The sequence below is a fragment of the Haliotis asinina genome, chromosome 7 (assembly GCF_037392515.1).
Source record: "Haliotis asinina isolate JCU_RB_2024 chromosome 7, JCU_Hal_asi_v2, whole genome shotgun sequence".
Classification (NCBI taxonomy): Eukaryota; Metazoa; Mollusca; class Gastropoda; order Lepetellida; family Haliotidae; genus Haliotis; species Haliotis asinina.
The window spans coordinates 2,046,177-2,058,801 of record NC_090286.1 but is presented as its reverse complement, the minus strand read 5'-3'; the positions used below and the strand labels follow the sequence as shown (position 1 = coordinate 2,058,801).

The window sequence follows — 12,625 nt, the reverse complement described above, 5'->3', positions numbered from 1 at the left end:
CCGACCTAGGAGACACACGCGGTTTCGACGCTCCCGGAGTAGATGGTACATCGTACGCCTTGCAACTGAAAAACAACATTTACAAACGCGTTGAAATCCCCTCCGGTGGAGCCCTAAGTGATATGATAGATACCACAAGAGCAACAGTCAACACTAAGTACTCCCTTGTCAACACCGGTGATAATAACTGGATAATATACCCATCATTCGGGGGTAAACTGTTCGACTTAGACGATGTTGAGAGCACTACCGTCGCCCGAAACAAGCCATATATGCTCGTCTTCACCGAAGATGACAAGTGGGTGTTGTTACCCGATAACGACGACTGGTTTCTCAATATTAGACTCGTCTCTCCCTACGTGTTCACGGATAACAAAGACAACCACCTAAACAAAGTCGTGAACAATGGAACCATACTCGTGGCTTACGTCCCAACTCAGAGACGTAGCATAGTCATCAGCCCACTCGACACTATGGCAGCTCATATGCTATCGAGTAAACCAACCATACAAAACGTGAAATTGCAGTTGGTGTCTGAATTCGAAGGCGTGGTCAGTATACTAGAGAGTCTGCCGGCAAACTCAACACTGATCATCAAAGTCTACTTAGGAGAACCATCGGGGAATGATGTCGAGATCGTGAAGGGGATCAAACTCGGGTGGGGGAAACGACACCAGTATCAAGTTTGCAACGTTTACGTGCGGGTGGGTGTCGGCTCCAACACCAGTCTGCAGGGGGTCAACGTGACCGTGGAAAACAAGATATCACTAACCAATATCTTCCTGCCTGCCAACATACACTTCATGGGTATGAAGTTCACCCCTGAACTATTATCAAAAAACCAGTTGGAAATTATATCATAATAGTATAATAATGACCAGTCATCATCCCAACACTACGCTTAACGACCTGGGAGATACGGAGGGATTCGATCAGCCTGGTGAGGAAGATGAATTATACATCCTGCACTTCAAAGACAACGTGTACAGACGGGTGTCGTTATCAGATTTTAAAGAGCCCAAATGGCTGATCAACTTAACACTCGCCTCACCTTATATCACATTAAAAGATGGGGTGGAGTTGGTCTCTAAGATTAGGAATAACGGTATCTGGCCCGGGGATTTCATTCCGGAGAGTGAATTACGTATGATAACTCTTGGTGTCGAAAAAAATATGTTAAAGTCTGTAGCAAAAAATAAATTAACATTTAGCAAAAATATTTATAGCAGATATCTTGATAGAATATTCCTCCCTTTCACACTCATCATAGAAGTCTTCTTTTCTTATTTAGGTAATGAAAACACCTCAAGAGTACACCAAATTTTACCCGGGGTGTCAATACACTGGTTTGACGAACACCTAGACCAATATTGTCGTATTGTTATACAACAGGATACCTACGAGGACCCTATAAACCGCTTAATAAGCCTCAGTGGGGTTTTTATTACAACAGGAAATTCTATTAGACTCTCACCTATTACCCTGACTAATAGTCTAGATCTTGTAGACTTCAAATTCATTAATAGATTTTTAACTGAAACCCAATTAAAATATCTTTCAAAATATATATTATAGGATGGGTCTGTACCCAGTCGTAGAGGAAGTAGCGAAGACGCTGGAAACCGTAGATGGGTTCCGCTTGAGGCAGTTATGTGATGTAAAACGTCAACTAGAACAAGACCGTGACACGCGAAAAGCACTATGTAAGAAGTACAATAGAGCTTTCAATATCGTGGACGGGGCTGACACTACCCTTATGGCAACCAGCATGGGACTAGGGGCGGCAGGCGTTGGGTTGTTGGCTACCATCGTGGCCGCACCTATAGTGCTAGGGTTTGAAATAACGGCAGGGGTGGCAGGGGTGTTAGGGTTGGCGCTTAAGTTAGTATCACGCAGACTGCATCGTAAGGCATTGAAACACGACGAGATCAGGGTTCTGGCCGAAGCAAAGCTCAACACAGTGAGTGAGCGTATTTCCACGGCACTCTCTGATAGTAAGATCTCAGAAGAGGAGTTTCGTTCAATCCTCTCTGAACTCACAAAATATAACGGAATGAAACAAGATATTCGATCCAAGTCTCGTAAGTCTGCTATCAGCGAGGACGAGAAAAAAAAGTACATAGCACAGGGGATACAAAAAGCCCAGCAAGCCTTTATTATGAACACCAAAGAGATCGTAGGCGGTTCACGTTAAACTGTTTCATCGATATAAACGTGACATAGGCACGCCAACTTTTTTATAGTAGGGGTAATAATAGCAAGAGCTAAGGTCCCAACCAAAGCCTTATTTACTAAATAAGGCTTTGTAGAGACATTTCTTGAAAGTGTTTTAAAACTATCATTCCCTATACTACTACACATGTGGCTACTGCAAACTGTTTTTACACATATACATCTAAAATATATAATAGTTAACAATGCTGAAGAGTTAAGATGGCAGCGGGTGAACAAAGAAGAGAAATTCTAGAAAACATAACACTCTGAACTGGTCAGACGCTCCAAAAACAACTGAAATACAGTCGCTGTTGAACCATCAGCGGGCTCATATAGAAGGCAAATGGAATCCCTACATAACTATCTGGTGATTAGTAAAGACTTCTGGGGCTAGTGTAAAGAGCAGTTTCCATACTTACCTGAATTATCTACCTACTTTAAAATACAAACTATGAACATGCTGTTCCACAGGTGTGTCAGCTGCTGATGCCAAAGTTCCGTGGTTGAGTATTTGTATAAAGAACAAATAATAATCACACAGCAGTAAAATATATCTTCTAAAGCAAAACATGTTTGTTTCAGAGTGTGGTGTTGGCAGGTATGGTGAAAACTGCTCAGAGAGACACTGCAAGGGCGACAACTCTAGCTGTGGCCACGTGACAAGGCAGTGTGTTGGCGACTGTAAGGTAGGATGGCATGTAATCAGAATCGGATTATTTTTGTGCGATATTCTCTCCTGGCTTGTACCTCGAGGCATATATGCAGCAGGCCAGTGAATGCAAATGACTACAAACACATGCTACAGGTGTGAGCTATTGTGTGAGGAATATTTATTTATTTAATTTACCCTGAAACATTTACAGAAATAATGATACGTTAATGGTACACATAATAAAATTATCGATCCGCAAGAGTTCTTGAGAGCAGTTGTAAACAGACTAGATAATGTAAAATACACAGTGAGGTTACAACCAATCTTGCCAAGCATATAGCAAGACGTATAAATATTCTAATGTCAATAATTTTATGAACGTGTTTACAAATCATACTTAGATAGAGGTTTGAGGTTAACCGATCTATATTACAATCGTTAATGACATGGAAATAGTTAATGGAACAAACAGTATGACACATGTGATCATTATACACATCTGAAATTCAATATACAAACAATGAGCTTACCAGCAACAGAATTCAGAATGTATTTGAATTAAATATAATTTCTCTCGTAACTAAGAGTAACACGCTTTAAAATTTATGTACTATGTGAAATGATATATGCCGAATATTGTATGTACATACCTAAACATAACAGAATTTAAATTTGACTATGCTACAACACATTCAGACTCCTATCTCATGCACACAAGAGTAAAGATATAGAAAAGCTGTTAGTAAATACAAAAACTTACAACTGATTAGTCTGGTTTAGCATATTTATGTAAACAGATAATGGATGATATTTAGACATTATCAGACACTTAGTTTATCTAATTAATAGAAATGTTTAATGTATCGCAACATATAAGTGCAATGATATGAATATACAGAGATATATCAAACTAACCCGATCTGCAAAATGTTTCTGTCGACTTGTCTATGAGGTGACTTCATGCAGAGTGAGTGCAGGCTGTTAGACAAAGGCTTTAAGTTGGAGGTTCCGTTTGGCCAATCAGTTGATCAAGTCATAGCTTGGGTTTCTTAAGGGCTTGAGGAGCACATGGCCTATATTTTAACTACCCTACAGATATACAGATATACACAGAAAACATTAAAATAATAAATCCCTATGTACAAAGTTGCATCTGCCACATATACACACATTATTCCAATTAGTAGACATGCAGTTTGAACGGACACTTAAACAACAAACAGGTGTATTGGGAAACAACATTTTAGTCAAATATGTCTTTTTAACTTTGAGAACAGAATTTACGTTACCGTTGTTGATGAGAAATACCTGTCAAGAATGACATGTTTATCTGTAAGTCAGCTATTGTGACAATGTGCCAATACAACATGGTCGGCACGTTCAACGTCAGGGTATGGTTCTAACGTGAACCTGTTGTGGTTAGAAGTCAGTGACATGGCCAGTCACTTAAAATTTTATATACCTCTCTGTTTAATACACGAGGACGTCCAAGCTGCAGTATGTCAGTCTAGGCACAGATTAAGTCTATAACTTTCACAAGCAATTGTTCATACAGTTCGAGACAGTGAATCGTAAAGGAGGAACTTTATGTGGATGAAGTATAAGAGATAACGCGACTCTATCCATCACACATCACACTACGTTTAGATGCCATGTCCTTACTTCAGAATGTAGAAACTCATACGGAGAAGGCCGCGCTTACCAGTGTTCCTCCAGGAAGTGTGATGGAATCTCGTCTTGTAATCACGTGACCGGGAAGTGTGAACGCGGCTGCGTACCCGGATGGAAGAATGTTGACTGCACAGAAGGTCAGACTTTAGATCATCCGTTATAACAATAATGCTCCTCAAACATACACATAGTGGGTAACACATGTTCATATTACCGCGTACAGGCGGTGGCCAGGGTGTTGAATATGGAGCAGAATATATGTGGATATTAGAGACATTGAAATGAAGTAACTCTAGCAGGGTCATTGCAGACGCTTCTAAATGGTGGAACTGCTTCTTATACAATACCAAGTGTCTTTAATGAACAACTTTTCTGTGTATTATCTTGTTTATGTGCACAGCTTGTACTTCTTTCAATGACAGCATGTATCCTGGGCGTTGAGTATGGAGCTAACTGTTCGGGTAACTGCATTGCCCGGATGTGTGAGGGAGGTCTGGGCACTTGTCCCCAGGATACCGGTCGGTGTGAGTTAGGATGTCAGTCTGGGTGGAAGGGAGATGACTGCACTCAAGGTAATAAGAACAGAAGGTTCATATTCGCAGCTTCACAATACACAACGTGTAAGAGATTTCTTATGGTGTGTTTTTTTCCGTGGCATAGCATTGAAACTTCAGAATGAGTCATCCGTGGAGAAATTCTCAAAGAAAATAATAAACCATTTTCAGATATACACAACAGACATTAGACACTCACAGTTTTGTTTGTGTACAGCTTGTGTCCAAGGTACGGATTACGGGGTTGGGTGTCTCACAACTTGCAGTACCCGGATGTGCCAGGGAGATGCGAACACCTGTCCCCGAGATACAGGACGGTGTACAGATGGATGTCAGGCCGGGTTGAAGCCGGAAGACTGCAGTACAGGTTAGCCTGACTAGAAGTCAGACTAGAAAATCATCTAAAAATATCAATCTAAATTACTAAATGTAATGTAGCAGACATTGAAGATTGTGGAGCTGGAATGAGACAATAGCGTGTGGATGGCAGAAGCAGTTGAGGTTGGTATGCAGTCCAAGAGGATTTGATTTAACCAATAAGTATAAGCATTTTCTGTGTGAATATTCCTACAGTATGTGCCGTCGGTGTGGAATATGGAGTTGGGTGCGTTAAAACTTGCAGTACCCGGATGTGCCAGGGAGATACGAGCATCTGTTCCCAGGATACAGGGCCGTGTGCTGATGGATGCCAGGCAGGATGGAAGGGAGAAGGCTGTACTACAGGTTTGTTTGTTGTGTAATCATAAGCACAGTACTACATTTCAAATAGGATATATAGGCACTAATATCTAAGTATGTGTGTACAGTGTGTGGTATTGGAACATCTGATGCCAACTGTGCTGGGAAATGTTGACAGTGTCGTGACTCCAAGACCTGCCATCATGTCAGCGGTGCCTGTCCAGATGGATGCAGTGACGGCTGGACTGACCACACCTGCACACAAAGTTAGACCTTTTGATAAACGTATTGACCCCTCGTGGTCGCGTAACACTAATACAGGCGCGTTATATATCTTTTCGGAAGGCTTTAATTTAATGACAGGCTTTGCTGCTAGTCATGACATCTCACATTACGAGGATACTTAAAAGAGAACATTGAGCTCAATCCAGGGAGGTACGCAATCAATTAATTACGAGGCCAATCGCATGAAGTGATTTAGGCTAACATATACAGAATTCTGTAACATATACAGAAAGGGAGAGACATAATTTCCAAAATAATATCCACTGATTTGGTTTTGCATCTCCATAGAAGAAAAGTTGACAACAGTGTCTTTTTGAGAATATAATTCTATTCTTGTTTCTCTTTTAAGCTGTGAAGAGTTTGTTTGGGAACGGAACGGGGCCAATATCCCACTTGGCAGCAGGATTTATTGGCGCCTTTGCAATGCTGATAATGTTGACGGTTGTGATTGGTGTGGTGTGTTTATGGAAGAAAGGAGATTTCAGGTACACTCTCTTTCAGTTATTAAATGTTCACAGTGTGATTTATTAAACTTACTTTGGTATTTTCTCCACGAGTTCTCACCAGGTACTACAGATGTGCAAGATATTTGAATACGAATGATGATGATATTCTCGGTACCTGTGACCACGATATTCTCAGTAACTGTTTAAGCCTGATGTATACAATCATACTCCACATTAGGTTTCGTCGTTTTGAAATCAGGATGGCAAAGACGTCATCACCGGAATCTGGCACCCCTGAGACCAGCGTCACTCCACAGGGAGAAGTCCCAATATATGATGTGTTGCCTGAACATGACTACACCAAGCTGGACAGGATCCACAAAGAGCAATATGAGACGTTACAGCCCACAGTTCATTATCAGAATGTTGATGTCAGCGAATAGCTGGAAATCATTCTAGGAGCTTAGAGATACCTTGTTTATGTTTAATGGCACTCAAAGCCTCAAAGACTTTTGTCCGACGTTTAGTGTTCAGAATATGTACGGAAATTGTGTACCTTTTGCCTTGTGCTGTGGTTGGAGTGACCTTTGTAGGTCAGGGAGTGACATACATAAAATGGCGCCATGAAGATTTGCGACCGTTCCAGCTACGTTTCTTTAGGGTTTAATATGGTCGAGAAACTCGAGAAAAAATGACATGTTTGTAACAAAATGCTCAAAGAGGGGTTGGTGTTCTAAAAAGCACAACAGGTATTATTCAAACTATGTAAGAGACGAAAACCGTTATATGGAAACTTTAGTTCTATTTACCATGTTGAAAATTGAAATATGTTTACAAAACAAACCTTGCATCTTTCTTGGGATGGTCTATGTCCACTCATAATTAAATCATCATGTGGAAGAAATGAAGGAAGCGAGAGAAAGAAAATCCGATGTGTCTTACGTATCCCAATTGAGATATATGCTCATGATGCTGATCACTGGATTATCTCATGTAGACTCCATTAAGTACAGATAACCACCATGTGGCTGGAATATTGATGAGTGCAGGGTTAAGAAGGATCATAAAATTACTTTGTTTACCACACAAATGTCAAGGAATCACTTATAATTTATATAGTTCATACTTACCTTCCTGTCCTGAGCAGGTACAGAAGTACCTCAACCGCCAGCAACAGTGTCAGGACGACTCCAACACCAATAACAAGACTGATGGTGTAGGAACTTCTTTAATTCTGTTATTGATATGCGCGTGCCATTTACCTACTGCATGCTCGGTGTGGCATAATAATCGACAAAAAGACATGAAGTGCCTTTACTAAATGTAATAACAAATATATTATGATCGCGGAAATATAACCCTTTAGGATCATCAGACATGATGCGGTCATACGACGGTTTCATTCTATGTCAAGTGAAATAGTGACAGCATACAATTTCAGCACGGTGTACATTAGAATAAATATATTTCAGGACAATTACAGTCAGCAAAAAGTTTACAAATGTTTACATGTGTGTCCCTAGCCCGTATGATTTGTGTTCATGTCTAACATGATGCATAGTTTGGGGCAGATTTCATTCTTCGTTTTCACTCTGGCCTATTGTTTCCATACAGGAAAGTTTATGTTAATCGAAGTATTCCAGTATCACCAATAGTACTGAATACTGAATATTCTTGCGAATTCATATCTATATGTTGCATAACATGATAAACTTCAGCATGTCTCTTTTTATCCATTTATCGGGATATATTTCGAGATATATCCTCATGTTGTGCTCAATAACAGGCGAGTTATTCTGTAATTCAATCACACAGTTAGTTGCAGTATGACGTGTCTCTTCAGATATATTAATCTGCATCATAAGCTACCACATGTGTTTTGCTTAACAATTTGGACTAAATGTTGTACCTAACAGGAAATGGACGTTGGTGGTTCCTGAAATTTGAAATGTAGTTTTTTGGAAACCTTTTTTTATTTCTGACAAGATTATCAACTTTGTTTAAAATTCCACAACATACAGGCTTTGGTTTTGAGACTGTTTTAGGTTTGGCACAGCGTTTCTAAGCACCATCACTTTGGCGGGGTATAGTCTTTGCGTTGTCCCGCTATGAATCATAGGTTCTAATGGAATTGTTACCAGAGTATGTTTTCTGAAATTTGAATTATCATCGATTAGGTGATGGGCCACATTTCGTATCAATAGTAATAGTGTTTTAATGGCACGCCTTCAAGGTAGTGCTTTAGTGTTGCCTCCCTTTGTTGTGTTTTGAGTGTTTGTAAACACGGGCCCAATCAAGAAGCTTCAATACTTTGCTGGAATGCTCAAGAATAAGTGACTGTGTATATATCACACATTTTGTTGTGTTGACACACTCACTCGGATGTAATGCAGGAGTTGTATCATCATTCGGCCTATCGACATCTGTCTGCCTCTTCGTCTGATTATCAACATTGACCTACATCCAAAACAGATCGCTTGCAGTGAAAAATTTAGTAGAACTGTTTCTCACTGAAAACCAAGACTTTGTTGAGTTGATATTGTATTTGTGACCCATTACTTTAGATTTGACTCAGCTGCATTGTACTAGAAACCTCTGTTGTATGTCATTCTATTTTGCTCTTCTATGCTCAATACATTTTTTTTAATCTTTTAGACTTGTCTGTGTTATATGTTGCCGTTTCTGAGGGGATGTACTACACCTTTTGTCCCGACAAAGTGTTACCCTTAACAGTATCAGTTCATCATTAGCTAGAAAAATACACGGCAATATGTAACATTACATCAATAGTAAATTCTTCTGATCAACAGTCGACATTCGTAAAAATCTTTGCTTTAAAGGCTTTCAGAGGGGAGAGCGTATGCTTTCTCTCGTTTATTTTGAATACTGCTCAAAGCCGTTCAGCTCTCAAACTGATCCTAACTTCCATGGAAAGGACTGAGCGATTTTCAGAATTTAAAAAAAGGTGGAAACATTTAAATGGACCCCACTCTGTCCTGGCTGCAATGTTGTGCATGAAATAGTTGTCTATTAACGTACAGGACGTTGTTAGTGTCACACAGTGATTCAAACATGTTGTGCTTTGGGGGTTTCAATTGTAATGCTATCCCAAAGGCACATCGAAATTATTTCCTACTGTTGTCCTGTCTACATCACTTAGAGGTCGTTAATGTCCTAAGACAAATGGCCATTATCACGCAAAATCGACCTGACCAAGCTACAAAACCCTACTTGGAAAGGTGTAGCAGAAGCACCACTTACGCTCTTCATCCACTATTCTCTCCAGAACGCCGTGTTTCTCAAGACGGCCGTTACTCATTAATTTTAATATTATGATCGACGTCAAAGAAACAGTATCATAGATCAGCGACAACTATGTCAACAGCTAACCATGCTTTTATACCTGTTTGTAAATGACGCATGTGTGTTTTGTACTACAGAATGTGAAGAAATTCTGGAAACAGTTACGAATTGTACTTAACCATTTGTTCAGCGTGCCTTACCCTGTGTACAGTCTGTTCCATCCCATCCTGTCTTAAAGCCCTGAACACACATCCTTGTCACATGGTCACAGCTAGAGTTTTCGCCCTTGCACTTTCTATTTGCACACATCACCCCGTCACAGTGGCAGAAGTTGCTGCAGTTGGTGCCAAAAGTACCGGGGTCACAGGCTGAAATATCAAACATGAATACTATTACATACGTGCTTGTACAACTACAGACATATATTTCATTTCATCAAGGGATTCAAATAAAACGCAGATAATTGCACAATTCCAGTATTTTATCGACAACATGCCCATGTCACACGTTTCTGCTTGCCAACCAGGTAGACACACTCCACTGGGACAGACACCAGTCACGTGGTCACACATCTCCCCGTCACAGTGGCAGGAGTTGCTACAGTTGATGCCGAAAGTCACTTGATTACAGGCTAAAATATTAAAATACGAATGTCATCATCCCGTATAGATTTCATGAAATGAATCAGGCACACGAAGTTTCATGGATGGATACATTTTGTTACTGTGTGTACTCTTATGTCATGAAACTTCTAAGACGATATTATTATCAAGAACAAAGACAATTTGTGTTAAGTGTGTTACAATTATCTAACATTGATTTAGCGCCATTATATGGGTTTCGTTTCGCTGTTTCAGTTCTATTATTGTATTACCCGGTTGTTCCGGTTCTGGTTTTCGGGAGGTAAATTCGTGGCAATAAAATCGCACGTTGAAAGAGAAAGGGATCTTGTCCTGATTGGCGTGGTGGCAGTGGTTTTAACCTACGCTAGTGTGGATTTCAATACCCAGAGATCACGATACAAGTTCGCTTACCCTCTCATATCAGGTACAGTTGCGTCAACCTCGAATTTATCCGTTAACAAAGCATCGCTTCTTCAAGTCACGTGTAGCCTCACTTACAGAAGCGCTCATAAAATCTCAGTGACATGGCTAACGTCCGAGCCCCGAAGCAGTGGCAACTCACAAGGAATGAGACAATTAACTCGTTTGAAAACTGGAGGCAGAAGTTAGTGTATATCTTATCCTTAGATGCAAATTTTGCTCCCTTTCTCGCTGACGGCGGCACTTGGCTGAAGAAAACTGCAACTAACCCATTGAGAGGATTGCAGTCTGATGGTGATGATGTACAGGAAAACCGGCGCAAAACGGCTGAACAGAAAAACATACACCTCGAACTTATGCTTGGGCAGATAGCTAATTACTGTACAGTCATCAGTAGGAACTCAATAATCAAGAATTCAACATCTGTACGAGATATCTGGCAAAAGATTAGACTCCACTACGGATTCCAATCAACTGGAGCTAATTTTCTCAACCTTGTTGACATCAAGATGCAGCCTAATGAGCGCTATGAAGATCTCTATCAGCGTCTGATGGCTTTTATAGAAGATAACTTACTTACCAATCGTTCTGAGATCACTCACCATGGTGAAGAAATTGACCAAGATGAAGACCTGACCCCGACACTAGAAAACATGGTTGTTGTGTTATGGCTCCAGCTTATCCATCCTCAACTCCCCCAACTAGTGAGGCAAAAATATGGTGCTGAATTGAGGAATCAGACGCTTGCATCTTTGAAACCAGAAATCTCCCAGGCTATCTTTCATTGATGGATGAGCTTCATAGCATTCAGGACACGAAAGCTATGAGAGCCGCGGCTATTTCTAGTGACAAACCTAGAAGTAACCATTTCAAGACTCGTCAACAGAAAGCCTGTATCTTGTGCAAGACAGCAGGCAGACCAGCATACAACACTCATTGCTTAAAGTACTGCAGATATGTACCTGAAATTGACAGACGACAGATGTATGGTCGCTCTCGTCTTGTGGATGTTGATAACCCTGAGCAGGGTGACACAGTACATGGTGAGGGGACTTCTGATAGCGACGACCAGGACCACTGTGTCCTGCTTGACCTACCTGTTATTGGTCGTGTCGACGTCATCCAGTCACCATTCCTCAATACATTCTATCACGAACGCCCTGTAAGGCTGACTCTAGATACAGGTGCTACAACAAACATGGTCAGGGCTTCCGTTGCCCAGGCTATCAAACTTCCAACACGCCCGGCTTCGCAGATGGCTCGTCAAGCAGATGGCATAACACCCTTGGATGTAGTGGGGGAAGTTCACTGTCAGTTGACCAGGAACGACGACACATTTCAGTCTGATGCTCTGGTCGTGAAGCAACTAGATGTCGACGTATTAGCCGGGAACCCTTTCCTCGATAGTAATGACATTGCAACTCGCCCTGCTAAGAAATAGATTGTAATTGGTGGTAAAACTACCGTCTACTATGGACAACAACCTTGCAGTAATGTCACAGCAAGACGAGCCCAGGCTTATGCTCTACGCGGTCCCCCACATCAGTGCTACCTGGGGATTATGTGGAACTTGTTACTCCCAACGTGCTCCAGCAAGATGCATCATGGGCACTTGAGCCACGATTCGATTCCCCCTGCAACATGAGGTTGAAACTGGGAATGGCATGGCCACATGTACAGGAGGTGTCCTCGGTTGGTAATGTCATCAGGGTTACTAACACAACTAATGAGCCCTTATTGTTGAAAAGGAATGAACATATCTGTCAAATCCGGAGCATC

At 41.0% G+C, this 12,625-nt stretch overlaps 1 pseudogene; it reads left to right on the top strand.

Annotated features, from left to right (window-relative positions):
* Positions 1–6,943, top strand: part of LOC137291181 (uncharacterized) — a 77,788-nt pseudogene extending 70,845 nt beyond the window's left edge.
* Positions 6,944–12,625: the final 5,682 nt, after the last annotated feature.